The sequence below is a fragment of the Coenobita brevimanus genome, chromosome 101 (genome assembly GCF_032717465.1).
Source record: "Coenobita brevimanus isolate Jiangsu-jjx chromosome 101, ASM3271746v2, whole genome shotgun sequence".
In the NCBI taxonomy this organism is placed as follows: Eukaryota; Metazoa; Arthropoda; class Malacostraca; order Decapoda; family Coenobitidae; genus Coenobita; species Coenobita brevimanus.
In genome coordinates this window covers 64,354,970-64,371,990 of record NC_137054.1, presented here as the reverse complement: position 1 = coordinate 64,371,990, position 17,021 = coordinate 64,354,970, and positions in this window count along the sequence as shown.

Sequence of the window (17,021 nt, the reverse complement as noted above, 5' to 3'; positions counted from 1 at the left end):
CTCCACTAGCTTTCCAAAGCCATTTGCTCCCAATTCATTAATCCTAAGTGGTTAGTGATGAATATGAAGTCTTAGGCGTGGATGTGGATGTGTGGATCAAATACTTGCAGGGACAATGAATGTGAGAAAGACTGTACACATTTCATGGCATTAATGGACCAGGAAAAAAACTGTATGGCAGGGTAAACAAGGTGACTGTGGACAACTGTACATGCTATTGTGTTGCATGAATGGAAAGCTGTTGAATGATCTAATTTTCGTCTTCTACGATGGTGACAAAGCATGAGTAGAAGTAGGTGGCTGTCTGGGTAGGTACAGTATTTCAATATCAGTGTTGGAGTGAGTGTTGTCACCATGACTATTTATTGTGTGTGTGAAAGATGTTATGAGTGAGGCTAAAACTTGAGTCATGGAGAGAGGGATGGGACTGATAGTGAACAGTGAATGGTACTAACTTAAATAAGATGTGTGCAGATGATGCTGTGTTGCTTGCCAATAGTGAAAAGGAACTTCAAAAATTAGTTCAGAGATTTGTAGATTTCTGCGGGCATAGTGTCTTTAACCCTTTAACCGCGGGTGTCATTCCAGAATGACCGACAAAACTGGACCAAACCGCGGGTGTCATTCTGGAATGTTCGTGAATATTTTGAACACCGCGCGTTTTTCCTGTGCGCAAATTGTCTCATGCAAGAGTAGCTGCCGAGTTCTTTCACGCCAGCCATCCCACACCTCCCTCCTCCCACCCCGAGGGGGCCCCCCCCACCCCTGCCCTGACACGCTTTAGTCAGTATCTGTCCAGCTCTGCGCGTGATAATGGCGCTCCGTCCCAACTCATCGTCGCTCGCTTCCTCCTCGCAAATGATTAGTGCTAGTGTGTCTTCGACCTCTACACCGGTGAAGGAACTGCCGACGGCGAGGCAGAAGGGGTTGAGCACTCCAGAAATTAGAACAGAGCTGGACAAAACTGTAAATACAACTCTGGATTGTGGCAGTGAGAGTGATACACTTACAGCAAGTAGTGACGATTTTGCAGTGATTGGTGGTGAACCCTTTGGCATTGACAGTGACAGTGATGAAAGTGAGCGTGTAGTTTCTCCCCCACCGCCCCCAACTTACTCTGGGAAAGGGAAGGCGCCTATGGGGAAAATTGGTGTTGCACGTGGGAAGGGAGTGAAGCGCAGACTTACGTCTCCTACACCAGGCCCTAGCAAGCATTTCCCACCACTTTCCCGTTCCCCTAGCCCTATTGCCCTCACATCATCTTCATCTTCTGCCGTGCCCTCTCCTCAGTCTACATCATCTGAGGAATATGAATTCCCAGAGCCTGCACAGCGAGGGAAGGCAGGCTGTGCAGGCAGGGTAAGCAGGGCAGGCCGGCCTAGAACAAAGGGGATGCGTGGCAGTTGGAGGGCAAAGCTGGGCGATAAGCGAGGTGATAAGCAAGGCGATAAGCGGGGAAGAAAGGGTCAAATTTCACCATGCACCAGGTCAGTAACCCCCCCGCCTGCCCCCCGCTCATCTCCCTCACCCTCGCCACCCCCTCACTCACCCCTCTCCCGCTCGCCTCCAGCCTCACCCCCCTCCCGCTCGCCTCCTGCCTCACCCCCCTCCCGCTCGCCTCCTGCCTCACCCATTGCCTCCACCTCAGCTCCTTCTCACGGGGAAACGAGTGCAATGCGACCTGCCACTTCCACTGAACCACGCACAGGGAAAGTTGATGCATTTGTTTGGTCTGACGGTGCAGATTTTCAGCCACACAATCCGCCGTTTGATATGACAAATGCTGGAATACAGATTGCCTTCCCATGCAATGCAGGAGATGATTTTGTAGACTACTTCCTGGCCTTCATGGATGACGAAATCATGCAGCATGTCAGCGATGAGACCAATAGGTATGCAGCTCAGTGTGCAGCAGAAGGGCTGGGACCTATTGGCTCACCAAAGCAAGTGTCGTGGTTGCCTGTCGGGATCAGAGAGCTGTATGTGTTCTTTGCACTGATGTTCTTGATGCCCCATATCAAGAGACATGAGCTGGAGGAGTACTGGCTCACCAAAGCAAGTGTCGTGGTTGCCTGTCGGGATCAGAGAGCTGTATGTGTTCATTGCACTGATGTTCTTGATGCCCCATATCAAGAGACATGAGCTGGAGGAGTACTGGCTCGTGGATGACATTACTTCTATCCCAACATTCAGGAAGTATATGTCACGGGATCGGTTCCGACAGCTGCTAGGATACCTGCACTTCGCTGACAATGGAAACCCGTCCCAAACTGACCCTTTGTGGAAAGTGAGGGATTTTCTCAACAGGATTAGGGATCGATTTATGCGATTTTTCCGTCCTATGCAGAAAGTCGTCATAGACGAATCCCTGGTATTGTTCAGAGGACATCTCAAATTCATGCAGTACATCCCCAGCAAACGCCACCGCTTTGGGATAAAGTTCTTTGTGCTGTGTGACTGTGAGACGGGGTATATCCTTGATTTCGTCATCTACTCTGCAAGCACAATGGACGTGAACAGGAAAGACCCCCTTGGCTTCTCTGGCTCCGTTGTAAAAGTGCTGATGGAGAGGTATTTTGGTGGGAATCATGTGCTGTACACAGACAACTATTACACAGCACCGAAACTCTCCAAATACCTGGCTGAACACAGCATTGGCACTGTTGGCACTGTACGGAGCTATAAGAAAGAGTGCCCAAGTTTCCCAGAAGCATCACCCTCATCCAAGGGAGATGTGCACCTGAAGAAGTCAGACAAGCTTCTGGCGATCAGGTGGCATGACAAGAAGGTCGTGAATATGATCAGCACCATCCACAAGGGGGAATTGCAGAGAACTGGGAAGGTCAGCTACAGGACGGGAGAGCCAATCATGAAGCCTGATGCCGTCATTGATTACAATGTGAACATGAGACTTGTTGATAAGTCTGATATGATGACTGGCGAAATAGACTGTCTCAGGAGAAACACCTGATGGTACAGGAAGGCTTGCCTGCACATGCTCGATATGTGCATGCTCAACGCCTTCATCCTCTACAAGACACAAGTCGGGGGCATAAGGCAACCATCCCTGAGACAGTTCTCCAAGACTGTCGTGCAGCAGCTGCTTGCACGATTTGGTCAGGTGACGGCATTGATCCCGAGGCGACACTCTGACACACAACCTGACCGTCTTGAGTGACGCAATTACATGAGCCGGCACCAGCTTGTGAAACTGCCTCTTACCGCAGGCGGCAGGTTGTCACAGAGCCGCTGCAGAGTATGTCATAACACCACACGGAGGCCTCGGACGAGAAAAATGAGCACACACCAGTGCCAGGAATGCCAAGTCGCTCTCTGTGTGACTCCGTGCTTTGCCGAGTACCACTCTCTGAGTAAATACTGAAAGTGACAGTGATATACAGTGATGCGACAGTGACGTGCTTTACCAATAATTGTATAATGGATAATGTAGTAATAAGGGATATTTTGCCTAGAAAAATATGTAAATATTGGCCAGTATAATAAGTGATATTGTAATAAGAGAATCTGCGGCACTTGTGTAATTCTGCGGCACTTGTGTAATTCTGTGATGCGACAGTGACGCAATATAGTAATAAGTGCAGTGTAAATATAATGTATATTGCCCAGATTATATGTAAAATAATATCAGAAGTTAGAAATAATGAAAACATCGCCGCTCACCAAACATCAGTGAGCGGGTGAAGCCGCAGTGAAGTGCGGGCAATTACAGTGTCTTTTACCTACCTCAGTGAACACAGAGTGGGTGTTTATCGTATGTGCAGTGTTCATATATGTTTATATTACTATTATCAGAGAGTGGTTGGCATTTGGTACTGGTGTGTGGGGCGTAAAATAGTGATTTTACACCCCTCACTTCTAATGGCTCTGCCCGTCCTGTGAAAGTCAACAAAGTCATGAAACCTACATCAATGGAAAGCTGAAGGTTAGTACTTTCTAATGGTACCTTATTTTTTTCTCTAGCTTTATTCTGTGCAGAGTTATTAAGGTTTAAAGGTTTGTTTACATTTGGCTGAAACCCCCGTGGGAGAGGACAGTCAGACCAAAACAATACCCGCGGTTAAGGGGTTAAAGTACAGTATTTATGACTTGTTATGGTCACTCACTGCAACAAGAAAATGTCATCAAACAGTTCCAACAGAATGATCAGAACTAATATTTGTAAACTGATTTTTAAATTGCAAGAAGCAACAGAACCAAAATGAAAATCTCTAAATGTTTTTAAAATAGACATTTCTGTACAACAGTCCTGAATATGTATGAAAAAGCTGTACTTTGGAGCTTGATTCCTCAAAACCTGCTTTGCAAGATATTTTCATTATAAGTGTATCTCTGGTCTATTGCGACAAATTTTAAAAAACTTAAGGTTCCTCTGAAGCCTTAGACATCAGGGAGTAATTGAGATCAACATACAATTAATTATTAATGAGGTTATTTCTGAGAATTTATAAAAAAAATTTCATATATCATCTGAACTAATGATGAGGCATACAGACAGCAAGTTTACACACCAGTATGACTTTTGACAGCAGTAGAGCAGGTGGCATCCTTGGTTGTTGGCTGGTTGAATGACATTATGCTTTACGCTGAGAATGTATTAAATGTCACTTCCTCTACTGTTAGATAACCTACGCCTCTAAAAACATAATTTGACAATGTCAATAAATGATCATATAATTATGTATTTAGGTTTAACAGGTGCATGCAAGAAAAAAGAACATTTAAATTCCAAATATGGTTTACACTAGCTATACTGTATAAGAAATTATGCTAACCACTAAGGGTATTATTTCAGAATAGCATCCACCTAATGGACACTGGAAATAATATATTATTTCAAAATAACATCCATCTTCTGGGCACTGGAATTAATATATTATTTCAGAACAACATCCATCTAATGGACACTGGAATTAATATATTATTTCAGAACAACATCCATCTAATGGACACTGGAATTAATATATTATTTCAGGATAACATCCATCTAATAATGGACACTGGAATTAATATATTATTTCAGAATAACATCCACTTAATGGACACTGGAATTAATATATTATTTCAAAATAACATCCATCTTCTGGGCACTGGAATTAATATATTATTTCAGAACAACATTCATCTAATAATGGACACTGGAATTAATATATTATTTCAGGATAACATCCATCTCATAGACACTGGAATTAATATATTATTTCAAAATAACATCCATCTTCTGGGCACTGGAATTAATATATTATTTCAGAACAACATTCATCTAATAATGGACACTGGAATTAATATATTATTTCAGAACAACATCCATCTAATAATGGACACTGGAATTAATATATTATTTCAGGATAACATCCATCTCATAGACACTGGAATTAATATACTATTTCAGAATAACATCCACCTAATGGACACTGGAATTAAGATATTATTTCAGAATAATATCCACCTAATGGACACTGGAGTTACAATATTATTTCAGAATAACATCCACCTAATGGACACTGGAATTAAGATATTATTTCAGAATAATATCCACCTAATGGACACTGGAGTTACAATATTATTTCAGAATAACATTCACCTAATGGCCACTGGAATTAAGATATTATTTCAGAATAGCATACATCTAATGGACAATGAAGCCTTAAACTTTTCAACATCAGAATGTTTTCATTTTTTATTCTGGAAGCTACTGGTAATGTTTACCACTACTCCTTAATGCCTGTGTCTTGGTTGAGGTCACTGGTGTGAGTGTGTAGTATACTGCTGGATCACACTGGCATCTGCCAAGAGAAATGTCCAGAAAATTTCTCAACGATACTGGCCTCAAACAACAACAGTAACCCTAAATTAACATTCTGCTGAGGTACTTAACTAATGATTTAATTATGTGTAATATTAACCATAAAACATTTTCTACTAATGATTTAATTATGTGTAATATTAACCATAAAACATTTTCTAGAAGTGCAAACTACAGTATGTCCTGAGATATGAAGAAAATCTTCGTTAAATATCCTGGTTGGTTTTGCATCATTTTGGATTTTTAAAAATGCAGCTTGGTTTTACTGAAGGTGGCTTTCAATGTGATCCATGCGCCTGGAAAACAAATAATATTTTTTAATAGGATACAGTTCAATTCTCAATCCACTCACTTTATGTACTATCGCTTACTTCTCCCTTCACCTTTATCAATCTTTATGTGTCTGTCGTCCTCTCATCCTGTTTCTCCCATATTTCCTGTCACTTTTTATTACTCTTCTCTCCTTTCATGGATTTGGAGAAAGCATATGACAGGGTGGATAGACAAGGATTGTGGAAAGTGTTAAGAATATATGGAGTGGATGGGAAGTTGTTGAATGCTGTGAAGAGTATATAGGATGGTGCGAAGGCTGCAGTGCGTGTGGATGGAGAACTAAGTGAATTTTTCTCTTTGAAAGTTGGTTTGAAACAGGGATGTGTCATGTCTCCATGGTTGTTCAATCTGTACATGGATGGGGTAATAAAAGAGGTACAAGGTAGGGTAGTGGATGTTGGAGTGGCCCTGGTGAGAGAGGATAGGGTTTGGAAACTCCCTGTACTGTTGTTTGCAGATCATACTGTGTTGTTGAGTGAAGACGAAGGGGAGCTGCAAGGCTTGGTGGATGAGTTTGAGAGAGTGTGTAAGAAACGGAATCTAAAGGTGAATGTAGGGAAGAGTAAAGTGATGGTCTTTGAGAGAGGTGAAGTTAGTGAATGTACAGCGAGGTTGGATGGTGAGGAATTGGAAAATGTGAGTACGTTTAGGTATTTGGGTAGTGTGATGAGTAAGGATGGAGGTTTGGAGGGTGAAGTGCTTGAAAGGGTACAGCAGGGAAGAAAGGTTGCTGGTTCTTTGAAAGCAGTGATAAGAAACAGGGAAGTGAGCATGGAAGTGAAAAAGTTACTACATGACAGTATTGTGATACCAACTCTAATGTACAGAAGTGAAGCTTGGACATTGTTGGAAGGACACAAGTTAAGAGTGAGAGCAGTGGAAATGAGTTATTTAAGAGGAGCCTGTGGAGTCACATGGAGAGACAGGCTGACGAATGAGGATATAAAGGAGCGTTGTGGTGTGGATGTGGATGTGATAGGAAGCGTTATGAGGAACACACTGAGGTGGTTTGGCCATGTGGAGAGGATGGAGGGTGAAAGACTGACGAAGAGAGTGTATGTGAGTGAGGTGGAGGGGGGAAGAGGGAGGGGGAGGCCGAGGATGAGATGGAGGGATGGGGTGGAGAGGTATATGAGAGAGGGAGGTGTGAGTTGGGAGCAGGGCAGTGAAATGGCGGGGGACAGAGTGACTTGGAGGCGATTTGTTTGTGGCCACCCCAAACGGGATTGAGGCGTCTGGCAATAGATAAATAGATAGATAGATTCTCTCCTTTCCAGGTGGCTTTACACTGAGTGGCATGCCTAATGGTTTCCTGTAAGCCAGGAAACAATATACAATGCTGGGTGGTATCCATATAACCTACCCACACGTGTTCCCTACGTGTCACCAAGTGGGTTGAAGGATGGCTAGTGCCCCTCCCCGTTAAACGACTAACTCAAAGAAAAAAGGCCACCCCTTATGGGATTTTGGCGTCTGGCTACAGATATATAGACGATACTGAACCAACAGGACCATATTGTTGTGTGCTTGACATTTTCTTTTTTTTACATACACCACTGCACAGTTAAGCCCCGTCTACACTAGGGTCATGCCGCGTGCTGTTCCGCGTCATGTTGCCTAACTCATGTTGCTGATGCCAGTGATGTCCATGCTAGTACTACAATCGGCAGCACACAACAGTTACTGTTGAGCTGCAAGAGGATGATAATGGATATCAACACTACAGCAATTCAAGAGACTGTCATGTGGAGCATTGTGGTACTACTGTATGTTGTGCCAAAAAGAAAAAGAATATGAAAACAAGATGTGGTGCAAGCAATGGATGTCTCGACATTGTTCTAAATTTGAAGTTCTTAAGTCCTTGTCCTTGTACTGCTTGTTTTTCATCTGCCAGATACATGGATGCATCTTCAGCAGTTCTGTAAAATGTAGGACGTTGCCCCTTGACCATTCAATACCAGTACTTTCTTCTGGCACTGTGTCGTACTGCAGATCAAAAAGAGCGGTAACGGAAGCCAGACAGCTACTGTGACAGCACTGCAACGCGCTGTCACCATGAAATGTCCCTCGTCCAGATTTGCCCGAAATATGCAGCTCAGACCCTCCGCGGCACGAAAACCAGAGTTGGGCAACATGACATGCAACAGAGCGTGACCCCTAGTGTGGACGGGGATTTAGTCTATACAGCAGATCCACTATGGCTGCTGGTACTGTGTTGGAGTAACTCACATTTTGGCGTTGTGTACAGTATATGGCACACCAGTGTACCGGTTCCCCACCTAACCTAACTAACCAAGTTCACCACCACCGGACACAGTTCAATTGAACCGCTGTGGCTGCTGGTGTGGTGCTTGGGTAATTAAGTGTTGGTGTTGCACATATGGTAATTACTGTACACATGATTGTCAACCTTCTTGCTTTCCACATGCCCTGTCTTTTACCACCTAATTTTATAATCATCACTGACCAACTGTTGCTGCTTGTGTGTTGTTGGCCTAATTCAGGTAGTGGTGATGTGACCACAAAGTTATATTTGGTTTAGCACATACACAAAACATACACACTATTGGGTAACAAAAATTATCACAAACTATGGCTGTCCCTTAAGGGTATAAGAAAAAAAGATTGATACTTTCCCACAAGGCCACAGCCTTTCCATATTTCCTATTGAAACTTGTCTTTCACGGGTTACTTGTTATACTTCCTAAATTACCATAGTTACAGGGATTTTTTTCAATGACATCTGTGAAATACATACAGACTTGTTTATATAAACATCATACATTCTGTCACCCCCATGAAGGTACCAGCAATGCCAAACTCTCCAAATGCATGTCTTACTTTGGGCTTAATTTGAAATTCCCAACTGATATGTTTGGTTTGGATAATTTCAGTTGATTAAGGTAGGACTGGTTACATTAGGAAAGGATTGGTTAGGTTAGGATAGGATTGGATTGGCTGTTGGAATAAGTTAGGTTATGACAGATTAGATTAGGTTTATTAAGACTCAAGCTTGGGATTTGGACTGACAGGTATCTGAGGGGTGTCTAAATTAGGTTAAGTGGCAATCCTAGGTGGTTAAAATCAGGGGGATGAGGGGGTGAAGGCCCCAGTTAGGATACTCCAGCTAAGGATGGGTTAGGTTAGGCTGGATCATTAGGCATCCTATTAAATTTGAATGTCTGATGCACTAACGCGTCCCGTCGGCAAGATAGTAATCAACGCATCGTCAGTAAACAGGCTGCCACAGGCAAACTGGCGGCTTAAATAACCCAAAAGTGTATTTTTTTCCTTACACTTTTCGCAGTCTAAAATAATCAGATAGCCATCTATATTGCATATGGAAATAAAATTACTTTCCTGAAGATCATGAGATTGTAAGAAGACAGTTGCAATCACCGCACCCATTTCACAGAAAAAAAAATAATGAAAGAAAACAAAATGAGTCTGCCCATTAAAAGAAGTTGTACAGAGAAAAGTAACAACACAGGAAAAAGTGTAGGTAAATAAAGAGAGCAAAGACTATTTTTCCCATTTGGAGCAGGGGACAGGGTGGCTCAGTGGTAGAGCGTCAGACTCGGGACCGTGGGGTGGTGCCGTGCCGGGAGGGGTAGTGCCCTCCTGTCACCTGGCAGGGCTATATGATCTAATAAATTATAGCTTGGGGGAACATCCCCCTTTTCCCCTTTGGAGCAGAGGGGCCTGAGGCTGGGCTGGTGTAGTGCAGAACACTTAAGGACAGGAGGCTGACCTATGCCCCTGGTAGTCTGTACAAGACAGAAATACCTGTGGGACTCCAACCACAGTGCACAGCCACAGGCCACTGTGCATTCTGACCCAAGAGCTCTACTACCACACCACCATTACAAAGGTAACAAAAGTGGTAACAAAGTAACAAATAACTCAGCACAGAAGGTATACTCCCTCTGGCTACCTCTGGGACTTGAACCACAGCACATTTTGACCCAAGGGCTCTACCTCCACGCCACCATTAAAAAAAGTAACAAAGTGGGTAAAAAAGTGAGTAACAAGTAACATCAAAGAAAGTAAATGTCCCTCCAATAAGAAAGTGTAAACTGAGAGTAACAAATAACATCAGAGAGAAATGTCTGTCCATAGAGAAAATTCTCAGCACTAAGCAAAAAGACAAAACAAAATGTAGATTCCATTAATCCCTTAAACGCAGATCGTCGCGTTTGCGACGCTCGGCGAAAAGGACATAACGGCGGATCGTCGTGTTTGCGATTCTAGTAAATTTTGAATAACCGCGGGCAAGCGGGCTCCAGCTGGTATTGTCTATCAGTACCGCCACCCTTTAGCTACTTTTAGCACACTTGACCTTTGTACCACTGACCTCCATTGTTGCCAAGTATCATTTTTTTTACCCACCCACGCACCGCTGCCCGGCCCCCCTCCTCGTCGTGCGATATGGCAGCGTGCGGACAGCTCAGACGTGTCAATCTGCGCCTTCCTCTCGCAAGCACTTTATGCTAATTGGAAACGCTTGTTTCCCCAGTTGTCACACTAGCATTTTTTCCTGCGGTTTGCCCCTGTTTAGCGTCAGTTTACCGCAATCTTTGAAGGTGACACCATGTCTCATTCAAGCTCTTCCGAGTCTGTGCCTTCCAGCCCTCCGAAAAAGGGCTTTGTGACCTCTACCCTGTCCAAACCCTTACTAGGAAGTGCTAAGGGCCTTAGTGACTCGGCTATAGGCATTGAATTATTGAAAGCGTCAATGGATTACGGTAGTGACGTTGGAGTGTTATCAAGCCTTGCCGAATCAGGCACTCTATCGAGTGCTGAGTCTGAGGTGCATGAAGTGACAATTCCTGTGCCTAGCACCTCAACAGGCAAGGCTCCAGTGAAAAGGGGAATAGTGTATGGTAAGGGGGCCAAGAGGAAGCGAAGTGGTGACCCTGGTTCCCAGCCATTGTCTTCCTCAGACCGGCCATTGTCCCCTACACCAGGTCACGCCGCCGCCATACCACCTCGCACTCCCAGCCCCATTCTCTCGTCATCTTCGTCTGCTGTGCTTTCTCCTGAGTCTTCAGAGTCTCCTTCACCACCTCGGAAGGGAAGTAGGCAGTCTGGTTTGCATAGAGGTTTTCATAGACCCCGTGTTCGTGCTGGCATGAGTAGGAAAGTGTCTCCTAGTGTTAGAATTAGTGGTAAGGTTTCTTGCACTAGGCAACTCCCCACTCAGGCTACTGCGAGTGACCTTGAACCTTCTCATCTCCCCACCACCACTACCACCACACAGACACGACCTAGCTCACCCTCTGCCACACGGCCTGCCTCACCCCCCACCGCCCCCACCCCCTCCGAGCCTAGGCAGGGCACTCTGGATGCCTTCGTGTGGTCTGAGGGCTCAGATTTAGTGCCAGAGGATCTGCCCTTTGATGCCACTGGGTGTGGGATACAGGCTGACTTCCCTGTCCCCGAGGATGGTGAATGTCTGGGCTACCTGTTGGCCTTCCTGGATAACGAAGTCACGGAGCAGATTTGTGCCGAGACGAACAGGTACGAAGGCCAATCTGCTGCAGTTCATGAAGGTGAAGCTGCAACGCCATCCACGTCGCAGATGGCAGCATGGGTTCCTGTGACGATCCAGGAACTATTTGTATTCATCGGCTTGATGCTTCTCATGCCACATAACTGGAAGCACAAGCTCGAGGAGTACTGGAGTGCTGCCGATCTTTGCTCCACACCCATCTTCAACAAGTACATGAGTCGTGATCGTTTCAGGCAACTCATGACGTACCTTCACTTTGCCAACAACGATAAGCCTTCCCAAACTGACCCCCTATGGAAAGTGAGGGGAATCCTGAACCTGAGCAAGGACAAGTTTATGACGTTCCTTCGGCCCTTCAAGAAAGTTGTGATTCACGAGTCCTTGGTTTTGTTCAGGGGCCATCTTCGGTTCGTGCAGTATATTCCTAGCAAACGCCACCGCTTTGGAATAAAGTTTTTCGTGCTGTGCGACTGCAAGACGGGGTTCATCCTAGACTTCGTTATCTACGCCGCCAGCAATGTGGACTTGGACAAGACTGACCCCCTTGGATTCTCTGGTTCTGTGGTGAAAGTGCTTCTGGAAAAATACTTTGGCGGGAATCATGTCCTGTATACTGACAATTATTATACAGCTCCCAAACTCGCCAAGTACCTTTCAGAGCACGGCGTCGGATCCTGTGGCACTGTCAGAAGCAATAGGGCACATTACCCTGCCTTCCCCGAGGCAGAAGGATCAAAGCGGGGAGACGTGCACCTGAAAAAATCGGACAAGATGCTGGCGATCAGGTGGCACGACAAGAGGATCGTCAATGTGCTCACCACAGTTCATAAGGGGGAAATGCAAGCCACAGGGAAGGTCGACAGAAGGACTGGCAATCCTGTGATGAAGCCTGATGCTGTAATTGACTACAACGTCAATATGCGGCTGGTGGACAAGTCAGATATGATGATCGGAGAGATAGACTGCCTGAGGAGGAACCGTCGCTGGTACAGGAAGGTGTTCTTGCACTTGCTTGATATGTGCATGCTGAACGCCTTCATCCTGTATAAGATCAAGAACAGGAAGCCAGCAAACTACTCTCTCCGGCGTTTTTCTAAGACTTGTGTGTACCAGCTGCTTCAGCGTTTTGGGCAGGTACTGCCATCAGGTCCCAGGCGCCACTCACACACACCTCCAGACCGCCTACAGTGCCAGGACTACCTTCAGCGACACCACCTGGAGCCACTGCCTAGCACTGCCAAGAGGGGAAAAGCACTGAGGAGGTGTCATGTGTGCAGCCACACTACCAGGCAAGACAGAACATTTAGGCGCACCTCCTTGCAGCGCAAAGAGTGCAAAATTCCCCTCTGCGCTTACCCGTGTTTCTCTGACTACCACAGCCTGACTAGATATTGAAAATAAGGGTAAGAATCTTGTAAATAATACTGAGAGTGACAGAGATACTAGTGTTTAGTTTTCTTGCATGTACTGACAGTGACAGTCTGTTGAGTGTAAATTAGTGTATGTAGTTGTAAAAGCACTGACAGTGACAGTGATTTCAGTGTAAATAATTGTACATAGTAATAATATAAGTATTGAGAGTGACAGTCACTCCAGTGTAAGAAGTTGAAAGCATATTTTTCTATTCTATGTTCTGACAGTGACAGTTTGGTGTGTAGAAAATATTATTTTTATAACTAATGACAGTGACACTGATGAATAAGGTATTAAACTGACAGCGAGAGTGAAAGTGAGCGATAGAAATGAAGTGCGAGTGGCCGACAGGAGTGAGAATAAAGTGCTGCTGTAAGGCAATAAAATCGTGCCGCGGTTGTCTTTCTCATCCCCGCTTCACAATACTGGCAGTGACAGTGATTTTTATGGCCGTAATAGTGCCAAGTGAGCCTTTGGGAAGTACTATGAAGGAAAATAATGTAATATACGTGTTTTTAGCTGTGAAAAGGGAAATGTGTGTTCAGTGATGGGAAACCGGGTTGCTGGAGGTGTGAAAGTGAAGACTTTGTTACCCAACTTTGCAAGTCTCCACAAGTCCTTTGGTAGTCCACGAAGGCTCAACACTTGTCTCAGGAGAAAGCTGAATGTAAGTACTATAAGCCATAAAAATTTTAATGTTCTAGGGTTAATCTCTGATTTTTGACAAATATTTTCCCACAGGTACTCAGACACCGCTACAACCCCGCCACACGGGGGGGATCGGCTGTACACGGCCGCGTTTAAAGGGTTAAAGTAACACAAAAACTTATAAGATGAATCAAATCACACCAGGTGTGGGGGTGGGTCCTGCCGCTGTGTGGGGTGGTGGTAAATCACACCAGGTGTGGGGGCGGGTCCTGCCGCTGTGTGGGGTGGTGGTAAATCACATCAGGTGTGGGGGTGGGGCCTGCCACTGTGTGGGGTGGTGGTAAATCACACCAGGTGTGGGGGTGGGGCCTGCCACTGTGTGGGGTGGTGGTAAATCACACCAGGTGTGGGGGTGGGGCCTGCCGCTGTGTGGGGTGGTGGTAAATCACACCAGGTGTGGGGATGGGGCCTGCCGCTGTGTGGGGTGGTGGTAAATCACACCAGGTGTGGGGGTGGGGCCTGCCGCTGTGTGGGGTGGTGGTAAATCACACCAGGTGTGGGGGTGGGGTCTGCCGCTGTGTGGGGTGGTGGTAGCGATGGTTCAGGTACAGTGCTGAGACACTGACCAACAGTTTGACCACAAACCACGCCACCACCCCCACCCAAGCCCCATTCCACACCTCCCACACCTGTATCACCCCAACTATGGCCTCCAGGGGGTGAAGCAGCTGGACACAATAGATGGCACTCAGTGCCAGCTGCCAACTCAGCATACTGAGACCCAGGATTACACTCAGCACCAACAGGACAACCTGAAACACGTCATTTTTGACAAACCAAAAGCCAACCCAAGTGGTGAGGAACCAACAGTGATAAACAATAAGCCAAGTTAGACCCGCGTTGAGCTCATACCACAATTGAGAAAAAATTACCATCCCGGTCAATTCAGACAACATTATCCTACTGGGATAGTGACTATATTGTTCTCCTAATGACTTAATTGCCCAGTTAAGCCTTGATGGCTCAGTATTATGTTGCAAAATTGTGTTTAGAGCAACACCATTCTCAACAAATTTGTCTACAATATCAGAAATATCCTTACGGAAATAGGGAACACATGTTTTGACAAAAATGGTGAAACCTAAATCAGTAAGTGACAAAATTACGAAGCAACAAGTTATGAGTATGAACAATATCTTTTTGAGGAGGGGCCGAATCCCGTTATTGTTGACGGGGATAGTGGTGGGCAGTAGACCCCGTTGTCCATGTATACAACTGTGTGCCACAATTTGGGATGAGCTTAGCAAAACTTAATCGTAAGCTATATCACAATCCAATATCGTACTACAGAGTATGATTAATTTTAACCTTACTAACCGTTATAAAATTACGGGTCACAATGAAAATGCGAGAGTGTGGACAACACACTCTCTCGCTAACTCGTCCACAAGAGTCGCTCACGCAGGTGCTCACCTTTTATAGCCCCAAGACACCGGAAGTGGATATTATGAATACTTTGTGCTGCAAATATTTCCTTATTTTTCTTCCATAATTACCTCAGTGCCATTCAGACCCTTTAAACTTACACATTTTAAGAAAAAACAAAATGCTCACTCCTATTTCTAGTAAATTAAGACTGATTTAGTGTTAAATCGCATATTACGAAACGCCAAGTAGGTAATATTTTCGAGACTGCCTTTTTTTTCGGTCGTATAAATTTAAATTCAAATCTGCGTTTGTATTTTTGAATGCACCAAAGCAAAGGCAACATAAACTAGCCATATTATTATGTGAATATTCATTGTTTCCTTTTTCATTTCCTAACTATTGTTTCTTCAAAGAAGACAGAAATAAATAACTTTTCACAAAGACTTCTCCAACCCCCTTGGAATATACCCATGCATAGTTATGACACCTACCACAATACTAACTTACTGGCCTGTGGCTCCATATCTTTTCCATAGCACCTCTTCTTGACTAGCACCACAGTCTAAGTTAGTGCTAATCTCTTATTACAGCACAACACTGAAGATGGTTAGATGGCAATTTTACGCCAAGTTAAAGTAAACAGAGTTTAGTATCGTCACTATTATACTTTCCTCTAACTTCTCCTACAGGCCTTACTTTGATCAGCTGGATTGGTGATAATTACAGTATAAGGGAAAAACATTCAAGCACCAGATTCTGTGGCTACTAATGGTGCTTTTAATAACAAACTCATTTATGGATGCTGTGAACTCTCTTCAGCTACAATTAGGGTGAGGTGGGGGTCAACCGTACTATTAGTGGCAAAATATTCACCAAACATTCAGATAAAGGTTTTATTATGAAATGTAAATATCAAAAGAAAATTTAGGAGGAATAGGGCTATCTTTGGTATGGTTATCACTTCTTTTGAAAAAAGATAAGTTAACTTAAAAGTGTATTTTCAAACAGGTAGCCATGTGTATAGATAGTGGGGGTGAAGCCTACATCCTATTTGACAACACTTTAATGTGTTACCAAAGTAAATCTAAGTTTATATATGAAGTACAGTAGACAATGTAATAACTCACAGCAAAGACATTTACCGGTATCTACTGTACTCCATGACTTTCATATTGCCTTACAAGCAACACAAAAATTTAATATTCCATTATCAACTGTTTAACCTGGCTGAATACTGAAATGTGGTGTTAAATTATTGTACAAATAAAGGACATATGCTGTCCCAGTACAAAAATGTTGGCCATACGTTACAGAAATATATATGCCATAAATTAAGAAAAATAGACCAAGTTAAGACGTAGGACTGTTGTTATATAAAAAAGATATATGCTATAACACTACATAAATAAAGGTGAAGGTACACATTGCACTCTTTAATCTACCTCGGATGTTATGCCAGCATGTTAACCTGATGTTACAAGTCTACTTCATTTTGTACTGAGTTAGAGCCACACTGAATTTAGTTATTCTGGCAAGCCTTTGTTTTACCTCCCCCCCATTTGCAAGGCATGTTGATAAACCTGTGAAAGACATATTACGTGAGTTCTTCACACACAAATGACCTTACTAATACTGTATTTTGCAATTTGTGGTGGACCGTAGAGAAATGAATTGGTATTGTACGCCCTACAACAATCGGTAAAAATAAAATGACACAATATCTTTATTGGGTTATAGGCCAAATAATTCAATCTGCAAGGCTCAACTGCATATCCCATATTAACAAAATTATACATATATACCTGCAACAAAATTGTACCGTATATGACTGAAAATCATGTTGCACCAAACACATGTACATAA